The following is a 20918-nucleotide window of genomic DNA, read 5'->3' as shown; positions in this document are numbered from 1 at the left end:
CATATCTGGCTTCAGATACTAGCTATGTAACAATAGGCAAGTCACTTAAACATGTTTACTTCCGTTTCCTTGTCTAAGAAATGAACTGGAGAAGGAAATGGCAAACCACACATTTCTTTATTAAGGAAACCTCAAATAGGGTCACAAAGGGTCTAACAGAACAGAACAAATTTAAGGGGAAATGATAACCAATATAATAGTATTATACTTATTTGTATTCTCTTTAAATGGTGATTATATATAAAAATAACTCATCAGTACTTACCAGTTTTGAAGTAGAAGTTAAATAAGTGGTTGTGCTTAAGATCTCGGAGTGCCATCACTGTGGATAAGTGATTTTGTGTAAGTGGAAATCACATCAGTGGAGGATAGAGTTATAACTGTGAGTAAAGGAAGAGTATACTCTCCAATGACAGGTTTATCCTTAGTAATTCGAATGAGTTTGAGTATAGTGATGTGGTACTGGTCCTTTTCTTGGAACACTGACCTATCATTATACAGATTGTTTGGGGTGAGTGAGTCAGCTAACAAAGAAAATAAGTGGTTCATGCTTTATGCAAGATACTGTGGTTTTGAGAAATTTAACATGCTGAATTTATAAGCATATACAGAACAAACATAAAGATAAAATACAATATAGTTGGGGAGTACTGATTTCTACTGCTTTTGCTTATGTAGCTGTCTATCTCAAATCTCCTTTCTTTATTCTTCTGTTTACTCAAATCCCACCAACCTTGCCTCTACCAAGCATTCTCAAACATTTAAAACTTCTTATCATTTCCTACTATGAATTTCTTCACATTAACCATTTGGGCATTTGATCACATAAAATCTTTTCTTCTTAGATAACAAACACATATTAATCACACACCTGGATAGACACTGCATAAAGCATTGGAGACACAGGGAAAGAAATAAAAAGAAAAAAAGGAAGAATGAAAAGAAACAGTTCCTGTTTCTGAAGGACTTCACACTCTAATGAGGGAGACAGCATGTAAACAACTACAAACAAGAGATAAAATCCCAAAAGTCTTAGTGTAGTTGATATATTAATAGCTTAAAATACCTGTATTTTAATCTTCTAATAGTTGAAAACTATATTGAAACTTAGGATGCCCTGTATACAGGCTAAAATAGGGGTTGTGACAAAGAGAAGGCAATAAGAAAGAAACAGGACTCTGAAAGACTGTTGGCAGAGATGAGACTTTACCTGAAAGTTGGCAAAAGATAGGAAGTGGAGATAAGGATGAAGAAAGTTAGAGGCCTGGGGGATAACCAGTGAAAATATTTAGTCAAGAGATCTGGTTTCCTGCAAAAGAAACAATAAGGAGGCCAGAGTCACTAGATCCCTGAGTGTATAAAAGGAGAAGATGGTGTAAGAAGACTGAAAAGGTAGAAAGGGATCAGGTAACAAAGAGCTTTATTTAAAAATCAAACGGGGGTGTATTCTTCATCCTAGAAATAATAGGAAGCCACTATTGGTACTGGAAAGTGAGATGCCAGATATGTCCTTTGGGAAGATCAATTGGAAAACTGAGTAAGGGATAAATTCCAGTGGGGAGAGACTTGAGTCAATAAGACCAACCAGCAGTCTCTCTTACAAGTTTATGTATGAGGAGTTGAGAGATTGAAACAGGCTGATGCCAATGTCAGAGTAGAAGCGGAGCTATATACAAGTCATGGTAAAAGGTAGAACTGACAAATATTAGCCAAATTTTGGATGACATTGGTGGTAAGAATGGGATTCTTCCCTTTTCCCAAATATTGTAATTTCTGGAGGTCAAGTGTCAAGCCAAATTGTTAGAAATCTTACAAGGTGCTAAGTCAGTGGAATTGATGGAGACAATGGTTGTTTAGCAGGGTGCTTAACAGTTTTCTAGATGTACTTAGTACTTACAACTGTTCCACAAGATTCACACTTTTAAGAGAGCATATATAAGCTAGGAGCCTCAACCAGGATTGACTCTGGGAGATTCACAAGTCAGGATTTAGTGGAGGAGATTCACAAGCCAGGATTCAGTCTGGGATATTCAGAAGTGCTAGATGCTGAAGCTGGCAGAAGCAAAGGACTAGTTGCAAGAGCTCTTGGAACCAAGGAGAGAAATAGGCATCTATGAAAGCTAACCGGGCCCAAGGAAGGAGACAAGACTTGGAAAGAGAAAATAAAGGATTTTGACTTTAACTCCTGGCTGCATTTGAGGTGATTATTACTCTGAACTGAAACGAAGGCTGCTCCAAAAGTCCCCTAAGAAACCTGCTCCCAGAGAATTATATATTTTAGACAAGAACATTACATTTTGGTGCCTGAATGTGAGACAAACCTGATCCTGATTTCAGTGGAAAAGTCTCCTCAACCCAGAAATTAGGGCGAGTACAAGGAAACTTTGTTAAAGGACTAAAATAGTATTTCAACTAAAATGGGACAGATGTTTAGAAAACAGCCTTCTGTTTCTCTTCAAGGAAAATGTGTAGAGAACACTGTCAGGGTTATGAAAAGCCAAGGTTTGATTATAATTTGGGATCAGATCACTGAACTTTTAGAAACTGTACAGTACACATCTTCTTTGTTCTCTATGGAAAAAGAATTTAATCTAGAGAAATGGAAATTAGTAGGAGAACAACTATGTCAATTCTACAATGAAAATGGACCTGACTCAATTTCCAAAGACACACTTAATACATATAATTTAATAAAACTGGCTTTAGGAAATTATATAAGTTATAGAATAAGGAAAAAAGAAGAAGGGGCAGGAGGGGGAAGAGCCAACTAAATTAGGTGAAAAGGATAAAGAATCAGATAAGAATGGAGTTAAGTACAATTCTGAGTGTGGCACTTCACAACAGGAGCATTTCCCCTCCCCTGACCTACTTCCCTCAATTAACCCTTCATGGGTGGAGGGAGAAGGAGGAGGGGAAGAGGCAGTAACACAATCAGGACCATCTATGAAGCAGCCTATAACAAGATTACAAAAGGCACTGGCTAAAGCAAAAAAAAATTAAGGACAGGATATATCTAATGTTATAGATGCATACCCTGTGACTGAAGAGCTTAACTCTTCAAGGCAACAAAGGAGAAGATACACTCCTTTTGATCTAGAAAAAAATCAAGGATTTGAAAAAGGGTTGTACTCTTTATGGGGCTACATCATCTTATGTTAAGATGTTACTAGATAGTTTAGTTTATGAAATCCTAACCCCCAGTGATTGGAAATCCATGGCTAGGACATGTTTAGAACCTGGAAAAAACTTGTTGTGGCTTTCGGAGTATCATGAATTATGTAGGATTCAAGCTAGATGCAATAGTCAAACAGGAGTTAATATACAAGTCAGTTTTGACCAACTAGCAGGTGAAGGTCAGTATGGAGAGAATTCAGACCAGAACAATTATTCTACAACAACTTATGAACAGATCATCACTGCTGCTATAAAAGCTTGGGGTACCCTTCTAGGAAAAGATCGAAGGGAAGCCTTCACAAAAATAGAGCAAGATCCCAACAAACCTTTTGTTGATTTTGTGGGACCTTTGCAAACAGCTGTCACAAGAACCATTGGAGAGAATGCAGCTAAAGAAATAATAAGCAGACATCTAGCTAAGGAAAATGCCAATGAGGTTTGCAGAAGAATTATATGGGGACTACACAAAGATGTTCCTTTAGAAGAGATCATAAGATGCTGTGCCACAGTGGGCACAGATGCTTATTATACACATAGTATGATGAACATGGAAAGAAAGGGTCCCTTTTGGCAAGGGACTTTTAGAGACAGTCATCAATGTTTTCAATGTGGAAAAGTTGGACATCTGAGAGCTGGGTATAGATATAGAGATAGAGTGAGAAGACAGGCTAAGAGAAGACCTAAAACTTTATGTCCAAAATGCCACAAGGGCTCCCACTAGGCCTCAGAATGTAGACTGACCCAGGGAAATAAGAGGCAGAGCCCAGCCCCAAGATATCAATCAAAAAACAGGTGGGGCATGATGGCAGCTGAGGTTACAGCCAGAGTCTTTAGAAGTTCAGGACTCTGATGTGATCAATCAGCTGAAAAGCAATCATATGACAGAAAGGGATTAAAATTGGAGAGAATATAAGCTTTTTAAACTAGCAGGGTAGTGTTCAGTGCAAACAGCTTCAATGTAATTGCCAGGTGATTTCCAAAAGCGTCAAATAGAAGGAACTATATAGGTTAATTTCCTGGGAAAGGGTTTGCTTGTATTCCTACAGATGGAGAAGGAAACACATGAGTGGCAATGAGCACCTGGAGAGAGACAGAAAAGGAAAATAAACCTCAAAACAAAGGAGAAGATCTAAGTAACCTCTGACACTGAAAGAGCATGGCTGATAATGAGACTATTGCAGGGCTTGAAAACCATCAGGAGTCATTGGATTGCCTAACACAAGATGAGGCTATTGCAGGACTTCAAAATTTACAGGAATTATTGGATTCCTGGCACATAAACTAATATGACAATAGATTCCTTATGGACTATTTCTAGGACTTATGGACATGTATAATTCTTCATGTTGATTCATATTATTTGTTATATCACTACTAGCCTGTGTTATGTTACTATGAGCTTATATAATTTATGTAATTATGTGTAATACCTCCCATATTGATGGATTTATGAATACCTCTTTCAAGTGAACTTCTTCAGAAACCCGCTAATCTGATTTGATTTCCCATTTCCTTGGGTGTTTTCATCTCCCTTCCTGAGACATCAGGGAAGGCATGATCGCCTCCTTTTTTGGAGTTCTCACCTCCTTGAGAAGTCAGGGAGGTCATGACCACTTATGTTATAAATCAAAAGAAAGCAGGAGATTTTAGAATTCTTACAAGGTGCTAAGTCAGTGGAATTGATTGAGACAATGGTTGTTAAGCAACAGCTCTCTAGAGGTACTTAGTACTTACTACAATTCCACAAAATTCACAACTTTAAGAGAGCATATATAAGGTAGGAGCCTCAACCAGGATTGACTGGGAGATTCACAAGCCAGAATTCAGTCTGGGACATTCAGAAGTGCTAGAGGCTGAAGCTGGCAGAGGCAAAGGACTAACGACAAGAGCACTCAGAACCAAGGAGAGAGATAGACATCTACAAAAGCTAACCAAGCCCAAGGAAGGAGACAAGACTTGGAAAGAGAAAATAAAGGATTTTGACTTTAACTCCTGGCTGCATTTGAGGTGATTATTCAGAGATTATACTATGAACTGAAATGAAGGCTGCTCCAGAAGCCCCCTAAGAAACCTGCTCCCAGAGAATTATATATTTTATTTTATTTTATTTTATTTTTTATTTATTTTTTAATTTTTTTTATTTTATATATATATATATATTTTTTTATAATATTATCCCTTGTATTCATTTTTCCAAATTACCCCCCCTCCCTCTTTTCCCTCCCCCCGATGACAGGCAATCCCATACATTTTACATGTGTTACAATATAGTCTAGGTACAATACATGTGTGTGAATATCATTTTCTTGTTGCACAATAAACATTAGAATCCGAAGGTACATGCAACCTGGGCAGACAGATATTAGTGCTAACAATTTACATTCACTTCCCAGTGTTTCTTCTCTGGGTATAGCTACCTCTGTCCATCATTGATCAACTGGAAGTGAGTTGGATCTTCTTTATGTTGAAGATTTCCACTTCCATCAGAATACATCCTCATACAGTATTGTTGTTGAAGTGTACAGTGATCTTCTGGTTCTGCTCATTTCACTCAGCATCAGTTGATTTAAGTCTCTCCAGGCCTCTCTGTATTCCTCTTGCTGGTCATTTCTTACAGAGCAATAATATTCCATAACCTTCATATACTACAATTTACCCAACCATTCTCCAACTGATGGACATCCATTCATCTTCCAGTTTCTAGCTACAACAAAAAGAGCTGCCACAAACATTTTGGCACATACAGGTCTCTTTCCGCTCTTTAGTATTTCTTTGGGATATAATCCCAGTAGTAGCGCTGCTGGGTCAAAGGGTTGCACAGTTTGATAACTTTTTGGGCATAATTCCAGATTGCTCTCCAGAATGGCTGGATTCTTTCGCAACTCCACCAGCAATGTATTAGTGTCCCAATTTCCCCACATCCCCTCCAACATTTGTCATTATTTGTTCCTGTCATCTTAGCCAATCTGACAGGTGTGTAGTGGTATCTCAGAGTGGTCTTAATTTGCATTTCTCTGGTCAGTAGTGATTTGGAACACTCTTTCATGTGAGTGGATATAGTTTCAATTTCTTCCTCTGAGAATTGTCTGTTCATATCCTTTGACCATTTATCAATTGGAGAATGGTTCGGTTTCTTATAAATTATGGTCAGTTCTCTATATATTTTGGAAATGAGACCTTTGTCAGAACCTTTGTTTTTAAAAATATTTTCCCAATTTGTTACTTCCCTTCTAATCTTGTTTGCATTAGTATTATTTGTACAGAAACTTTTTAGTTTGATGTAATCAAAATCTTCTATTTTGTGATCAATAATGATCTCTAGTTCTCCTCTGGTCATAAATTCCTTCCTCCTCCACAAGTCTGAGAGGTAGATTATCCTCTGTTCCTCTAATCTATTTATTATCTCCCTCTTTATGCCTAAATCATGGATCCATTTTGATCTTATCTTGGTATATGGTGTTAAGTGTGGATCCATATCTAATTTCTGCCATACTAATTTCCAGTTTTCCCAACAGTTTTTTCCGAATAATGAATTTTTATCCCTAATGTTGGAATCTTTGGGTTTGTCAAAGATTAGATTGCTATAGATGTACCCTTTTTTGTCCTTTGTATCTAATCTGTTCCACTGATCTACCGGTCTATTTCTTAGCCAATACCAAATGGTTTTGGTGACTGCTGCTATATAATATAGCTTTAGATCAGGTACATTTAGACCACCTTCCTCTGAGTTTTTTTTTCATTAGTTCCCTTGCAATTCTCGACCTTTTATTCTTCCATATGAATTTTGTTGTTATTTTTTCTAGGTCATTGAAATAGTTTCTTGGGAGTCTGATTGGTATAGCACTAAATAAATAGATTAGTTTGGGAAGTATTGTCATCTTTATTATATTCGCTCAGCCTATCCAAGAGCACTGAATGTCTTTCCAATTATTTAAATCTGATTTTATTTTTGTGGCAAGTGTTTTGTAGTTTTTCTCATATAATTCCTGACTTTTCTTTGGTAGATGGATTCCCAAATATTTTATACTCTCAACATTTGTTTGGAATGGAATTTCTCTTTGTATCTCTTGCTGTTGCATTTTGTTGGTGATATATAAAAATGCCGAGGATTTATGTGGATTTATTTTGTATCCTGCCACTTTGCTGAAATTTTGAATTATTTCTAGTAGCTTTTTAGCAGAGTCTTTGGGGTTCTCTAAGTATACCATCATGTCATCTGCAAAAAGTGATAGTTTAATTTCCTCATTTCCTACTCTAATTCCTTGAATCTCTTTCTCGGCTCTTATTGCCGAGGCTAGCGTTTCTAGTACTATATTGAATAGTAATGGTGATAGTGGGCAATCTTGTTTCACTCCTGATCTTACTGGGAAAGGTTGCAGTTTATTTCTATTGCATATTATGCTTACTGACAGTCTTAAATATATGCTCCTGATTATTCTAAGGAATAGTCCATTTATTCCTATACTCTCAAGAGTTTTTAGTAGGAATGGATGTTGGATTTTGTCAAATGCTTTTTCTGCATCTATTGAGATGATCATATGGTTCTTATTAATTTGATTATTAATATGGTCAATTATATTAATAGTTTTCCTAATATTAAACCAGCCCTGCATTCCTGGAATAAATCCTACTTGATCATAGTGTATTATCTTGGAGATGATTTTCTGAAGTCTTTTTGCTAATATCTTATTTAAGATTTTAGCATCAATATTCATTAAGGAGATTGGTCTATAATTTTCTTTCTCAGTTTTCGATCTACCTGGTTTAGGTATCAGTACCATGTCTGTGTCATAAAAGGAGTTTGGTAGGACTCCTTCATCCCCTATTTTTTCAAATAATTTATATAACATTGGGGCTAATTGTTCTTTAAATGTTTGGTAGAATTCACATGTGAATCCATCTGGCCCTGGGGATTTTTTCCTGGGGAGTTGATTAATAGCTTGTTCTATTTCTTTTTCTGAAATGGGACTATTTAAGCAATTTATCTCCTCCTCTGTTAATCTAGGGAGCCTATATTTTTGGAGGAAGTCATCCATTTCACTTAAGTTATCAAATTTATTGGCATAAAGTTGGGCAAAGTAACTCCTTATTATTTCTCTAATTTCCTCTTCATTGGTGGAAAGATCCCCCTTTTCATTTGTAAGACTATCAATTTGATTTTCCTCTTTCTTTTTTTTTGATCAAATTTACCAAAGGTTTATCTATTTTATTGGCTTTTTCATAAAACCAACTCTTGGTTTTATTTATTAATTCAATAGTTTTTTTACTTTCAATTTTATTGATTTCTCCTTTTAATTTTTGTATTTCAAGTTTAATTTTTGGTTGGGGGTTTATAATTTGGTCTTTTTCTAGCCTTTTAAGTTGTAAGCCCAATTCGTTAATCTTCTCTTTCTCAATTTTCTTCAAATAAGCCTCTAAAGATATAAAATTTCCCCTTATTACTGTTTTAGCTGCATCCCAAAGGTTTTGATATGATGTCTCATCATTGTCATTATCTTGGGTGAAATTGTTAATTGTTTCTATAATTTGCTCTTTCACCCAGTCATTCTTTAAGATGAGATTATTCAGTTTCCAATTACTTTTTGGTCTATTTACCCCTAACTTTTTACTGAATGTAGCTTTTATTGCATTGTGATCTGAGAAGAAGGCATTTATTATTTCTGCCTTCCTACATTTAATTTTGAGATCTTTATGTCCTAATATATGGTCAATTTTTGTATAGGATCCATGAACTGCTGAGAAGAAAGTATATTCCTTTCTATTGCCATTCAGTTTTCTCCAAAGGTCTATCATACCTAGTTTTTCTAATATTCTATTTACTTTTTAAATTTCTTTCTTGTTTGTTTTGTGGTTTGATTTGTCTAAATCTGAGAGTGCAAGGTTGAGATCTCCCACTATTATAGTTTTACTGTCTATTTCTTCTTGCAGTTCTCTTAACTTTTCCTTTAGAAAGTTAGATGCTATACCACTTGGTGCATATATGTTTAGTATTGATATGGCTTCATTATTTATGCTACCTTTCAGCAGGATATAGTTTCCTTCCTTATCTTTTTTAACGAGATCTACTTCTGCTTTTGCTTGATCTGAGATAAGGATAGCTACCCCTGCTTTTTTGGCTTTACCTGAAGCATAATAGGCTCTGTTCCAACCTTTTACCTTTATTCTGTATGTATCTCCCTGCTTTAAGTGTGTTTCCTGTAGGCAATATATTGTAGGGTTCTGCTTTTTGATCCAATCTGCTATCCGTCTCCGTTTGATGGGATCGTTCATCCCATTTACATTTACAGTTAAAATTACTAATTCTGTATTTCCTGCCATCGTATTATCCACAGATTATGCTTTTTTCCCTTGACCCCCCTGAGAATTATATATTTTAGAGAAGAAAATTACACCAAACTATCAGTAGACATTGATTTGAGATACCAGGCTAGAATCCAAACTCTCCAGAACTAAGGCAAAGATCAAGAATTAAGGTGCAGGATCAAACTAAGCAGACATTCTGGAAATCACAGAAGTTGTAGAAGCCAGTGGTCAAAGATGGGGAGAGGATCAGAGCCAAGAAATCATGTAGGAGTCATGGAGATCATGCAAAAGGATGGCACTGGAGGTCAAAGCCAGATAAGCAGGAGAAGCAGAGAGAAAGTCTTAAAAATGAACAAACCCAACATTAGTCACATATGTTCTTCCTGCAACAGAAGGTTTAGATTCTTAAGGTATAACTAATAAGCTCAAAAAACATCTTCCCTGTAGATTTTGTGGTCTGGGAGCATACTTTACTTAAACATATAATATATATAATATAATAATATATAATATAATATAATTATAATAATATAATAAATATAAATATATACATATTTATATATTTCTCTCATTGCCATATAGTAAAGCTAAATAGTATGTTTGTTGAATGAATGAAAGGACAGTTGATCTTTACCTGGATTAACATTTTGTTACCTTATACATTTTACTAAAAGAGAAAAATGTGACAATGCATATAAACCACATAGACCAAATATAATTTTGAATGCCAATTAATTAATGGTAATGCTATTTCATTTGCCCTCTATGAAAATCTCTTTTTTTTTAGTTTAAAATTATGATGTTGGACTTTCTTTAGGTTCCAAATCCAATGGTCCTAAAAGGAATTGCTTACTTAATATGAAATCAAGCCCCAAAATAGCACATAGCTTTGGGTGGTGAGGGTAAGCTTCATTGTTGCATCAAGTACTGTGTAAAGCAGTCATCCTCTCCTGCTCAGTCTTTTTTTTTTTTTTTTTTTTTTTTTTTTTTTTTTTTTTTTTTTTTGCTGAGGCAATTGGGGTTAAGTAACTTGCCCAGGGTCACACAGCTAGGAAGTGTTAAGTGCCTGGGGTGACATTTGAACTCAAGTTCTCCTGACTTCAGGACTGTTGCTCCATTCACTGCACCACTTAGCTGCAACCCTCTCCTGCTCAGTTCAAGATTTCAAATTTTTTAAATAAAGAAATAAAGTCCCTACACAAAAGACCAAAATATCCTAAATTAATTGATATTTGACTAGTAAGCATAGTAATGTTTTTTATATGTGGCAGATTTACCTCCATAATCAAATTTTGGCTAGATCAATATTAAGAACTATTTGCTATAATTGCAGGGGACAGAACATAATTTCTTAAGGCAGAGGACATAGATTTGATCCCTTCTTTTGTCATTTAACTGTACATTCTTGAGGAAGTCTGGGTCTCAGTATCCCCAATATAAAATCATCCTAAGGTACTTTATCACTATAAATCTTTGATCCTATGGCATGCAGAAGTGTACCAAAATGAAATGGGTTTTTTTGTAGTAGTGAGCTTACTATCAATGAAAGTGTTCAAGCAGATACTTGTTCATCTTTCAGGGATGTAGTGAAGAGAGTCCTGAATTAAGAAACAGACTGGAAAAGAAGAACCTTAAGATTACCTACAAATACTAGGCATTTATGGTTTGACAATTAAAATGAATTTTCATTTTTGATCAGGACAGTACCTCCTGTTGATTATCTCCAATTTATTTTCTATATATCTTATTCACATAAAGGATGCTTATGTTTTATTTCTTCTATTAGACTCTGACCTCCTTGAGATCAGAGATATTATTTTGTCCCTTTTTGAATTCCCCTGTGCTTAACACAATTCTCTCTCTCTCTCTCTCTCTCTCTCTCTCTCTCTCTCTCTCTCTATATATATATATATATATATATATTATATATATATATATATATATATATATTATATATATATTATTAAACACCTTGAATAGATGCTTAATAAATGCTCATTGACTGACTGATATGAAAATGGGAAAATTCTATATGTTTTAGACAGAAAAATATATCCAGTCAGGGATTAACATTTTTGTCATAGATTGATGTTTTGAAGTGTATAACTTTCCCATAGATATGGATGAAAAGATAGTCTTTGAATAAAAATTAATTCAATTTTTAAAGAGAAAATCATGGATCAGTGAGTGAAAAAAAATGCCATATTTACTTTCTCAGGAAATGTTCATAAGCATTTTAAAGGACACAGAAGCTCCAACAATACATATTTACATGAATTTAACCATTTTGCACTGGACCAAATGATTTTGACCAGGCAGGAAATTTACATATTGTAACCTTTGGTTAAAAGGTCTGGATTTTCATGTTGTGTCCTGTAGCAGCAAAGAGACTGTGAGTGACTGGTAGAATCTCCATTTTGTGTGTTTAAACTGACAGCCTGAGGTTTATATGACAGAGAAAAATTCACTTTTGTAGAGCTCCATTGACTTGAAATTCATATTATGTTTAAATGTCTTTCAGATTAAATTTATTAGCAATTCCTTAAAAACCAACACCTGCAGGATGCAAATTGATATCCAGTTAGGAATATGTTGACATTTGAAATAAAAAATTTATGGCAGTATCACCTAAAGGAACTACAAGTCAATCTTCCTATTCTTTACAACATTGAGATGGTTCTCCCCAAAAGAACCACATCAGGTTTAATATTTAATTTTGAGATAGAGAAACTTAGGTTGGGCTCAGAAGGTAAAGAAAAATAATGGTTGAGGGAGACAGTGGATGACTTATAAAGAGTCAATAAATAATCTATAGACTCTAATATCTTGTATCTCAAAATGCTGAAATAAATACCCAAAGTCAATCTAGAGCCTTTGGAACAAATTTTGTGAAAACCTGTATGTCACATGAGGTTTAGAAAACAGCAAACTAATGCCAAAAGAAATGGGAAAAAAAGATTAACCAGAGAATCATCAGTTGTTTCACTTAACTTTTATGTTCTGAAAAAAAAAAAACACACAGAAGGTAAAATTAAAAAAAAATTCCTTTAGAAGAGTTTTAAGTCACTTTTATAATCAACTATTTCAACCTCTTCACTTCACAAGCATAAATTGAGGCCTACAAATGACTTACCCAAGAATACAAAAGTGAAATTAAGTTTTTTAATGACCTGTTATTCTAAGACCAGTACTACTTTATACCATGATAATTTCCCAGATAAATGAGTAACTCAAAGTTTCTTAAAGAACAAGTAATTTTTATCTAAGTTCATTCTCTGACAGTGTTTGGCTTGATAGATTATACTTTTCAATTATTCTTAATACATTTCGACTATAAACGTCAACTTTCTTGATTTGTTTCTTTTTTGATGTACTCATCAGTCAATAGAGAAAAACATGACCTGGAGAGCATAGTTATTAGAAAAATGAGCAGATTTCTCAAAGGTTTGAACTCAGAATGGCAAGTATATTTAACTGGAGATGATACTGAGTATCCAGTATTGTATCTGGACCTAACATTTAATATTTTCTCTGGTGGCTGGATGATGAAATAGGGGGAATTGTATATGGACATCAAAATTTTAAAGCTACTTTGACAGGGTTGAGAAATGAACTCAGTTGGATAATGTTCAGTAAGAATGCATTGAGGACACAAAAATTAAATGGAAGAAGGATTAAATTTGATAAGGCAGGCAAGCTCTGAAGGGCCAAGAAGTTAATAAGTGGGCTTGTATTGGCAGGATAATTAGGTTAATTGTTGATGATCTGTAGTAACAAACAGAATCAGAGCTTCTAGAAGATGGAAAGAAATTAGGATGATTTATTCTACAGAAGAGAAGCTTGAGGGGAGGAGTTTATCTACAAGTTAACAAAGGAGTTTGTGGAACCCTCCCCCTATAATTTCCTTTAAAATATAGATTCTGGGACATTCAAGCAACAAGATAGCAGATTAGACATTTTTTTCTGATTATCATGACCTCCCAAACCTTTCCAAAATGGAAATGTATCAAGGATAAAGCACCTTCAGCTGTTTCTATGATCTATGACCAGGAAGAATTCCCCCACCTCTAAAAAGTTGAAAACAAAACCCAAACATAGGAACTAAGAGTCACTAAGCATGCCCCTCCCTATATACTTTCCACACCACTGTCAGCGAGACCACATTAGCAAACCCAAAAACTTGACATAAATTTATAGCCTCTTCTTCCTCTTACCACTACATCCTGTTCCCCTCTTCTTTCCACTTTCCAATGTGATAAAGACCCCAACTGCAGACTATGGAAATTTCTTAATAGGCAGGGCTTCTAATAGCCAGATTGACTATAGCCCTTTAGGAGTAAAAGACTTATGGCTAATGTAACTCAGAAAGAACAATGCTGCAAAATTCTAAACTTTTTTTTGGAAAGCAGGCTCTGAAATGCTGATTCTGGTTCACAAAACAAAGAAACAGAGACTAAAGAATGCTCCTAAGATTTACAGGAGATGAAGATTTTATGTTGTATGAATCCTAGGGGTTTTGCTAATTGAAAAGTCTACTTATCCTGGGAAGCAGAGAAGATGGAACTCTTAAGGACAAATAGCACCCAGAGCAGTAGGAGAACATGGATCCAGGAAGGTTTCCAGGTTTATGTAGGGAGAAAAAAGATTAACAAGAGAGAGTGCATATGAGTAGGAGAGGATCACTATCCTTTCTGATACATGTAATAACTGTCATTGCTCTGAGAAAGAAGTACACCAGAAAAGGAGGATCTACAGAGTACATCTTGCAAGGCAGTTGCAGAAAAAGCTTAGAGGGCAAAACATATTTATACCTTGAAAACTGTCTTCATGGAGCAAAAAGAGTAAAGAGAAAGATCAAATGCTAATAGGGGCCATGAATCAGAGACTTAAAGTCTAGTATAAACAGAAAGAGAAGCTATATAATATAAAAAGCAAAAAAAAATCCTTTTATAAAAAGGGTACAAAAATGAAATTTTTAGAAAATGAAGAGAAGAGATGGTAATTAAAGAGAAAGAGCCAGTAGAAATAAGACTGTCTTTTAAAAAAAGATTAAAATAAAATAATTGAAGGAATGTGATACTGTGTTTACAGTACAAGAGGGGGAAAACTATGACTTGGGAGGGAGAAACAATTTTAAAGATGGAGAGAAAGATAAACCTAAATTTGATAACTTTAAATATTAATTAAATAATATACTAAAATGAAAAAAGTGACAAATTAGATATGAAACAAATCCCTACAGTGTGATGCTTTTAAGAAATGCATGTTTCTCAACCAGCATTAAGATGGTTTGCTATGGTTGTTAGAGATTGTTTTTGGGCTTTAAAAAAGCATGTTACAATTTATTATTAGATTAAAGGAAAGAAAATTATATTCCTTCATCAACTGTAATCATTTTAATAGTCATTACAATGATTATTTGTATTGTGTTGTGCCATTGCACAAGTGATATACACTTAGAAAAATTCTAGGTCAGAGAAGAATTAATAAGCATGCATATGTAATATATGATAATGTCTAAAATTCTGGCATCAAACTAAAAAAAATGTTCACATTAGGAAAAAAAAACTATAGTTAAAAATAGGTGTTAAATCTCTGGACCCATAGATTACGTCCACCAGATAGATAGATGGATATCCCCAGATAAATAGGGAATTAAAGCCATGGATAAAACCATAGGAAATTGAAGAATTTTACTTCAGTTAGGGAAATGGGAATAAAACCACTAGGAAAGGAAAGCAGCTATTCCTTTTAGGAATCCTAAGGAGGATGTCAACAATAATCCTAATCTGTTTATATGTAACATATAAAAGTATGAGAACTACTATCTGATCTGATGATCCTAAACATGCTACATCTGTGGAGTTGACTATTAAGAAGGGCAGGAGAGACATGTGAACCTTAATTATGCCAGAATTAGATAGTTTTAGGGAATCTGTTTACATGGGTGGCTTTCTGAGTATTTGTGCCCTTCATAAAATGTGTATGTCCTTTCTTCATAGATTATATCAAAGTCCTGGATGATGATAAATTTCTGTCACAACTTCAAGTTGTGACAGCCTTAATGCTATAATTTGATGACCTTCAGAATCTTTCCCTCTTATTTTGGGTGTATTTCTGTCAGAGGGACCATGATATAGAGTAACTTTGCTGATCTAAAAAAAAAAATTGGTGTCCCTCTCCCTAAACAACTCAGTTGTAGAGATAAATATTTAGATAGATAGATAGATAAATAGATTAGAACATGAAGTGGTTACTATATACAAGAGGCCCTATGCTATGCACTGGTATACAAAACAAAGAAATTCTGTCTTCAGGGAGTTTCATTTCTAATGGAAGAAGGCAAGTCATAAAAAAAGGGAGGAGAAAGAAAAATGGAGATGGGGAAGGGGAAAAAAGAGGTTAAAAGAATCAGTAAAAATGGGTTGTGGGAGAGACTTGTTAATAGATATATTTGGTGTATGAATTTAACTCATCTTCAAAACACTGGCCAACTCAATTCTTTAAAAAGGAGAAGAATAAATCTCACACACACACATCTCTCCTTTTATTACCTTTATTTGGTCTGATAGAAGCATCCTATGATACAGGTCACCCATTTATTTAAGGATTAAATGGGAAATATGATAAAACAGGGTCCTCCATTCTGCTAGGCATGTAATGCAGAAAATTGACCTATTGCAAGGGCTTGACTTTAGAGTTGCTCAGATTCTGAATGTGGCTGAATACAACATGGACTTTAAAAAAATCTCCTTTCTGATACTCTCTCTGGGTTGCCCTCTATCAGCTGTGCTTCAGCAAAATAAAGCTTTGAACAGTTTCCATGGGAAGTATTATCAGAGCCTCTGAAACCCTGGGGCTTAGTGAATAATACATAAAAAAGTACTTCTTTAGCAAGTGGTTCGTGTTTTTGCTTATAAAGTATCGTGCTGGGCAGCCAGAAGGGGCATCACTGGGGCATCAGGGCTTGAAATTTTGATTACTTTGGTGCCCTGAAGCAACATTTTGAATGGGGCAGGTATCTCCAAAATCACACTTGCCTAATAGGGACCCATATTCTTTGTAGCATCTTCAGCAGCTTGAAAACTTCCTGACTTGGGTTTCATTACTGGAAAAAAAAATCGAATGAAACTTCTGTTTAGAGAATATAACAGCAACAGGGGTTCCTGATGTGGGTCTCTGTAATAGAAAGCAAAAAAAAAAACAACAAAAAAACTTAGATCTCAGCGATTTCCCAACACCTGCTCTGTATTCAGTTCCCTATATCTGAGAATCTCTCTCATACCTCTTAGTATTATAATACTGATAAGAGAAGTGAAAGATATAGTATTTTATATGGGGGGTAGTGGAGTGGTGAGGAGGAGGAAGAACTAGAGGTAAAAGGTATTTGGGAGAATTATGAAAAAATACATAAGAAAAGTAAAATATTATTGTATTGGGAGGATACTTTTCAGTTCATCTTTTGAGGCCCAATAGTACATGGTAGATTGTTAATATCAATGAATAAAAACTTCTTTATTTTGTTGGGTAATAGCTTTTATTGGTGCTTCATTCTTGCTTCATAATTTAATGTGAAAAATTTGACATTTTAATGGGAGAAATGCATTTCCTTATTTCTTTAATTCTAGGGGCATTTTTAACCCTAAGAACCACATTTCCCCCCAATTAGCTATTTTGTTCACCACATATAGCTTTGAAAGGCAACAATAGGAAAGCCCAATTTCACAGTGAAATATGGTGAACATTTGCCTTTGATTCTGATGATAGAAAGAGAGATGTTTTAATCAGCATGATCTGGCTGTAAATATTGCAAAAAGCGTGGGCATATTACTAATGAAATAATAATTTAGAAATTCTCAATTTTTAATTTGAAATGTAATATAGGAATTTGAGTGAAATGGTAGAGAATAAAATAAAAGCCAAATATGATCATATTTCCATCCAATACTTTTCAGCTGAAAGTATATTTCTAAATTTCATTTCTGTTTGTCAAAAGCCATGACCTTTTGAGAATGACTCCAGGTAAAATTTATGAAGTGAATAAAGTTTGCCTTTATCTCTTCTCTATTTCCTCATTCATCTTTTCTTTCAGATCCGCAGCCCAATTTCAATCCAGAAATCTTATTTTTGTGTCTATTGTGTATATTATATTAGGCCAGTATCCAATAATTCAAATTTATTCTCCTTTTTTTGAATCAAAACTAGACATAAGTAGAACAGATCTGAATTCTCCTCCACTTGTCAGTCCTTCAAAAATATGATAATTTTCAATTCTTTTTATTACTCTTTTCATGTTGAACATTCCTGATTCTAACAATTGAGCCTGTTTTGACATAATTTTGAGTCCCATAATTATTCTGGTTGGCCTTTTCTGACATATTTTACTTTGTTGATGGCTACTCTAAAGTGAGTTATCCAGAATATCTTCCCCTTTCAGGTGTTTATGCATTAAGGTATGCTTCTTCAATAAATTTTCAAAAGAATATATATTTAATGGTAGGTTTCCAGGCAATGTAATGGGTTAGTGATGAAGTCTGGGAGAGCCAGGAGGTTTTCCAGGTAAACCATTTAGGTGACTATTTTTCTTACATAAGGTATTTTCAATTCTTCCCTTTCCCACATATCCACTTAGTCAATGAGAAAAATCTTGTTGACTCATCACAACATATATTGCATCTGTTTTCTTCTCAACATTTATATGATTACCATTCTCGTTCAGGCCCATCCTCATTATTTACCTAGACTATTATAATCACTTTCTAATTGTGTTCTTTGCTTTCAGTGTCTTTCAACTCTAATCTATACTCCTCAGCTGCTAAATTGATATTTCTAAAGCACAGTTATTACCATGTCACACTACTATTCAAGAAACTAGATAACTATTCAGAAAAATCCTCGTTGCCCTGTTTTTGCATATTTCACACACACACACACACACACACACACACACACACATACACAGTTGGGGGGGGAGAGGAAAGAGAATCAAAACAACAATGCAATGTTTGGGTAAAAATAATCTGTTTAAATAATAGGAACTGTGCCATAAAACAGGGTACACTAAATTTTATGGCTCCAGATAAAAAAGTAATGATAAAAGATAAAGTATCATAAGTCTTCCTTTTTTTTTTTTTTTCTGCAGCTCCTAGAATCTCTTCTGCTAGAGAGACAGCAGATGCTTTGATGACTTTCTTCATTTAATTCCAGGGAAGATGAGTGAGAAACCTTAAAAAGATACTATAGGGTCAAATCTAAACACCACAGTTGTAAAACAACTTTATTATGAAACGCAACAAAAAGCAGTCACCCAGAGTATATATGAGCCCAGGCAGACTACATAGAACAACTACATAGAATAATTACAGGGCCAAAGAGTTGGGAATATATATATATAATAATTCAAGAACAAATGTTATATACTTTATGGAATTAATAAAAGGTTCATAACATACAGAACTAATGAAACAAGTAAAATAACAAAAGGAAAAAAATAATGGAATCTGATATAACTCTAATATTAGGATTGTCAATTCTGTTGGCACTGTCCATGATTTTCAGATGTCTGGCAATCATCTCATGTATTTTTAATTATCTATGGATAGCTCAGGGGGAGGTTGAGGAGATATTTTTTGACCATCTCTAGGTTTCAGGTTACTTGTGGAGGTTCTCTAGGTAATTCCTACTAGTGATAACAGTATAATTCAGTAAAACTCAACAAAATCTAATCAAATTCCAATAATTAGTTCATGTGGTGAAAAATCATTTAGACTTAATGGAAGTAACCTGAAAAACAACAGAACTAGAGAAAGCATATAAAAATAGACCATCCAATAAGATGCCTTGCATATGTAAGATATAATTGCATCCTGTTATAGAAATTCAGAGGTGTTGGAACATTGTAATAAAATTTATTTTAAAACATTACTTACTTTCCATGGCTAGATAGATTTGCTATGAAAGGAAGGAGAGAAATGGCTGTAAAAACAATAAAACTGTTCTAGGCCTAAATCAAGGATACAGAGTAACTTAACATAGGTATGACAGGCAAGAACAGTCCTAGTTCTGTTTGATTTCTGGTCACAATCATAGTTAAATTTTTGGAACAGCCAATCATTTAAAAAGTTCCACATTATTTACAGAATATCATGGCTAGATTCAACCAAGTGATAAATATTCTCATTCAAAAATGAAATAACACGATGGGGAAACTGAGTTAAAATGATCCTATTTTCACTTATGGAAGATCAGTTTCTCAACTTTCTCAGACAAAAACATTCATATATAATTAGATCACATTTCCTTCAAAGAGTTCATGGTATTTCCCTTGGATATTAGATTACTAACTTAATGATTATTCAGACAATTATAACTGAATCCAAAATTCAGAAATATCAAATTATGCTTTCAAAATATTTTTACCTGAGTGAGTTCACTATTTTAGGGATAGATATAGTTATTATTTCTCTCATGTTAATCCAAAAATTAACAATAAAAAATCTATTAGGACTTTTAAAAAAATCACTCAACATCCTTTTCATCCTCCTGCCATCCCCATCCTTTTTCTTCAGTTTAAACTCATCTTGGTGTAAAAATCAGCAATTAGAAATTAAGATAATAATTATATTCTGGAATTTCACATAGATAGTGAATAGATAGTTCACTCAAAACCCAGAAAATGTGGTTACTTACTGTAAACATCCAGAATAACAGATATCCATATCTTATAGTAATGTATGTTAACATTCTAAGGCAAAAATAAATCTTTAAGATAGGAGACTGTTGAGATTAAGTTGACTAAAAATGTAATTTCAATATACTATGGCATGCATAATTTCCCAATTTTCTTTACCATTATAAAGTCATTTTTTTTACTATAAGCAAACTTGTAAGTCTTTCCCTTAACTTGTCAGTGGATGTTGATGATAGAAGGGAGCATCTCAATTTTTAAATAAACTAACTCATTATTTTACAGCTTGATAATATTTAGCAAGTTCTTTCATAGGGCTAATAGGATTTTGTGACCTTGTCCAAGTAGAAAGGCCCAATAAACCTAGCAAATTTAAAGGTATGGAGGTTTTACAAGGTCTTCTCTTCATTTAAAAATATGTTTTCCACAGAGTTATCAATTATTTTTCCATTTCCAAATATGTCCCACTAAATACTCAATATGTTTTAACATTATGACAAGAACTTATAATAACTAATAATTTCACAGTATCCATATTAAAAGGGTGTTAAATTTTTCCCCATTAAATTGTTTTACTAAAGAGAAAAATAACATAATCGTAGATTTGATGACTAAAGTGTAAATAAAGGATATATCTATTGCCAGCAATATACCATTATTACAAGTTATTTAGACATACAAATAGGAAATGCTTATTTACATTTAACAAAGTCTTTATGAGAATTTAATTGTGCTTCTACATTCCTTTAAAAAC

Source organism: Sminthopsis crassicaudata, chromosome 3 (genome assembly GCF_048593235.1).
Source record: "Sminthopsis crassicaudata isolate SCR6 chromosome 3, ASM4859323v1, whole genome shotgun sequence".
NCBI classification, from domain to species: domain Eukaryota; kingdom Metazoa; phylum Chordata; class Mammalia; order Dasyuromorphia; family Dasyuridae; genus Sminthopsis; species Sminthopsis crassicaudata.
This window is presented reverse-complemented; position numbering follows the sequence as displayed.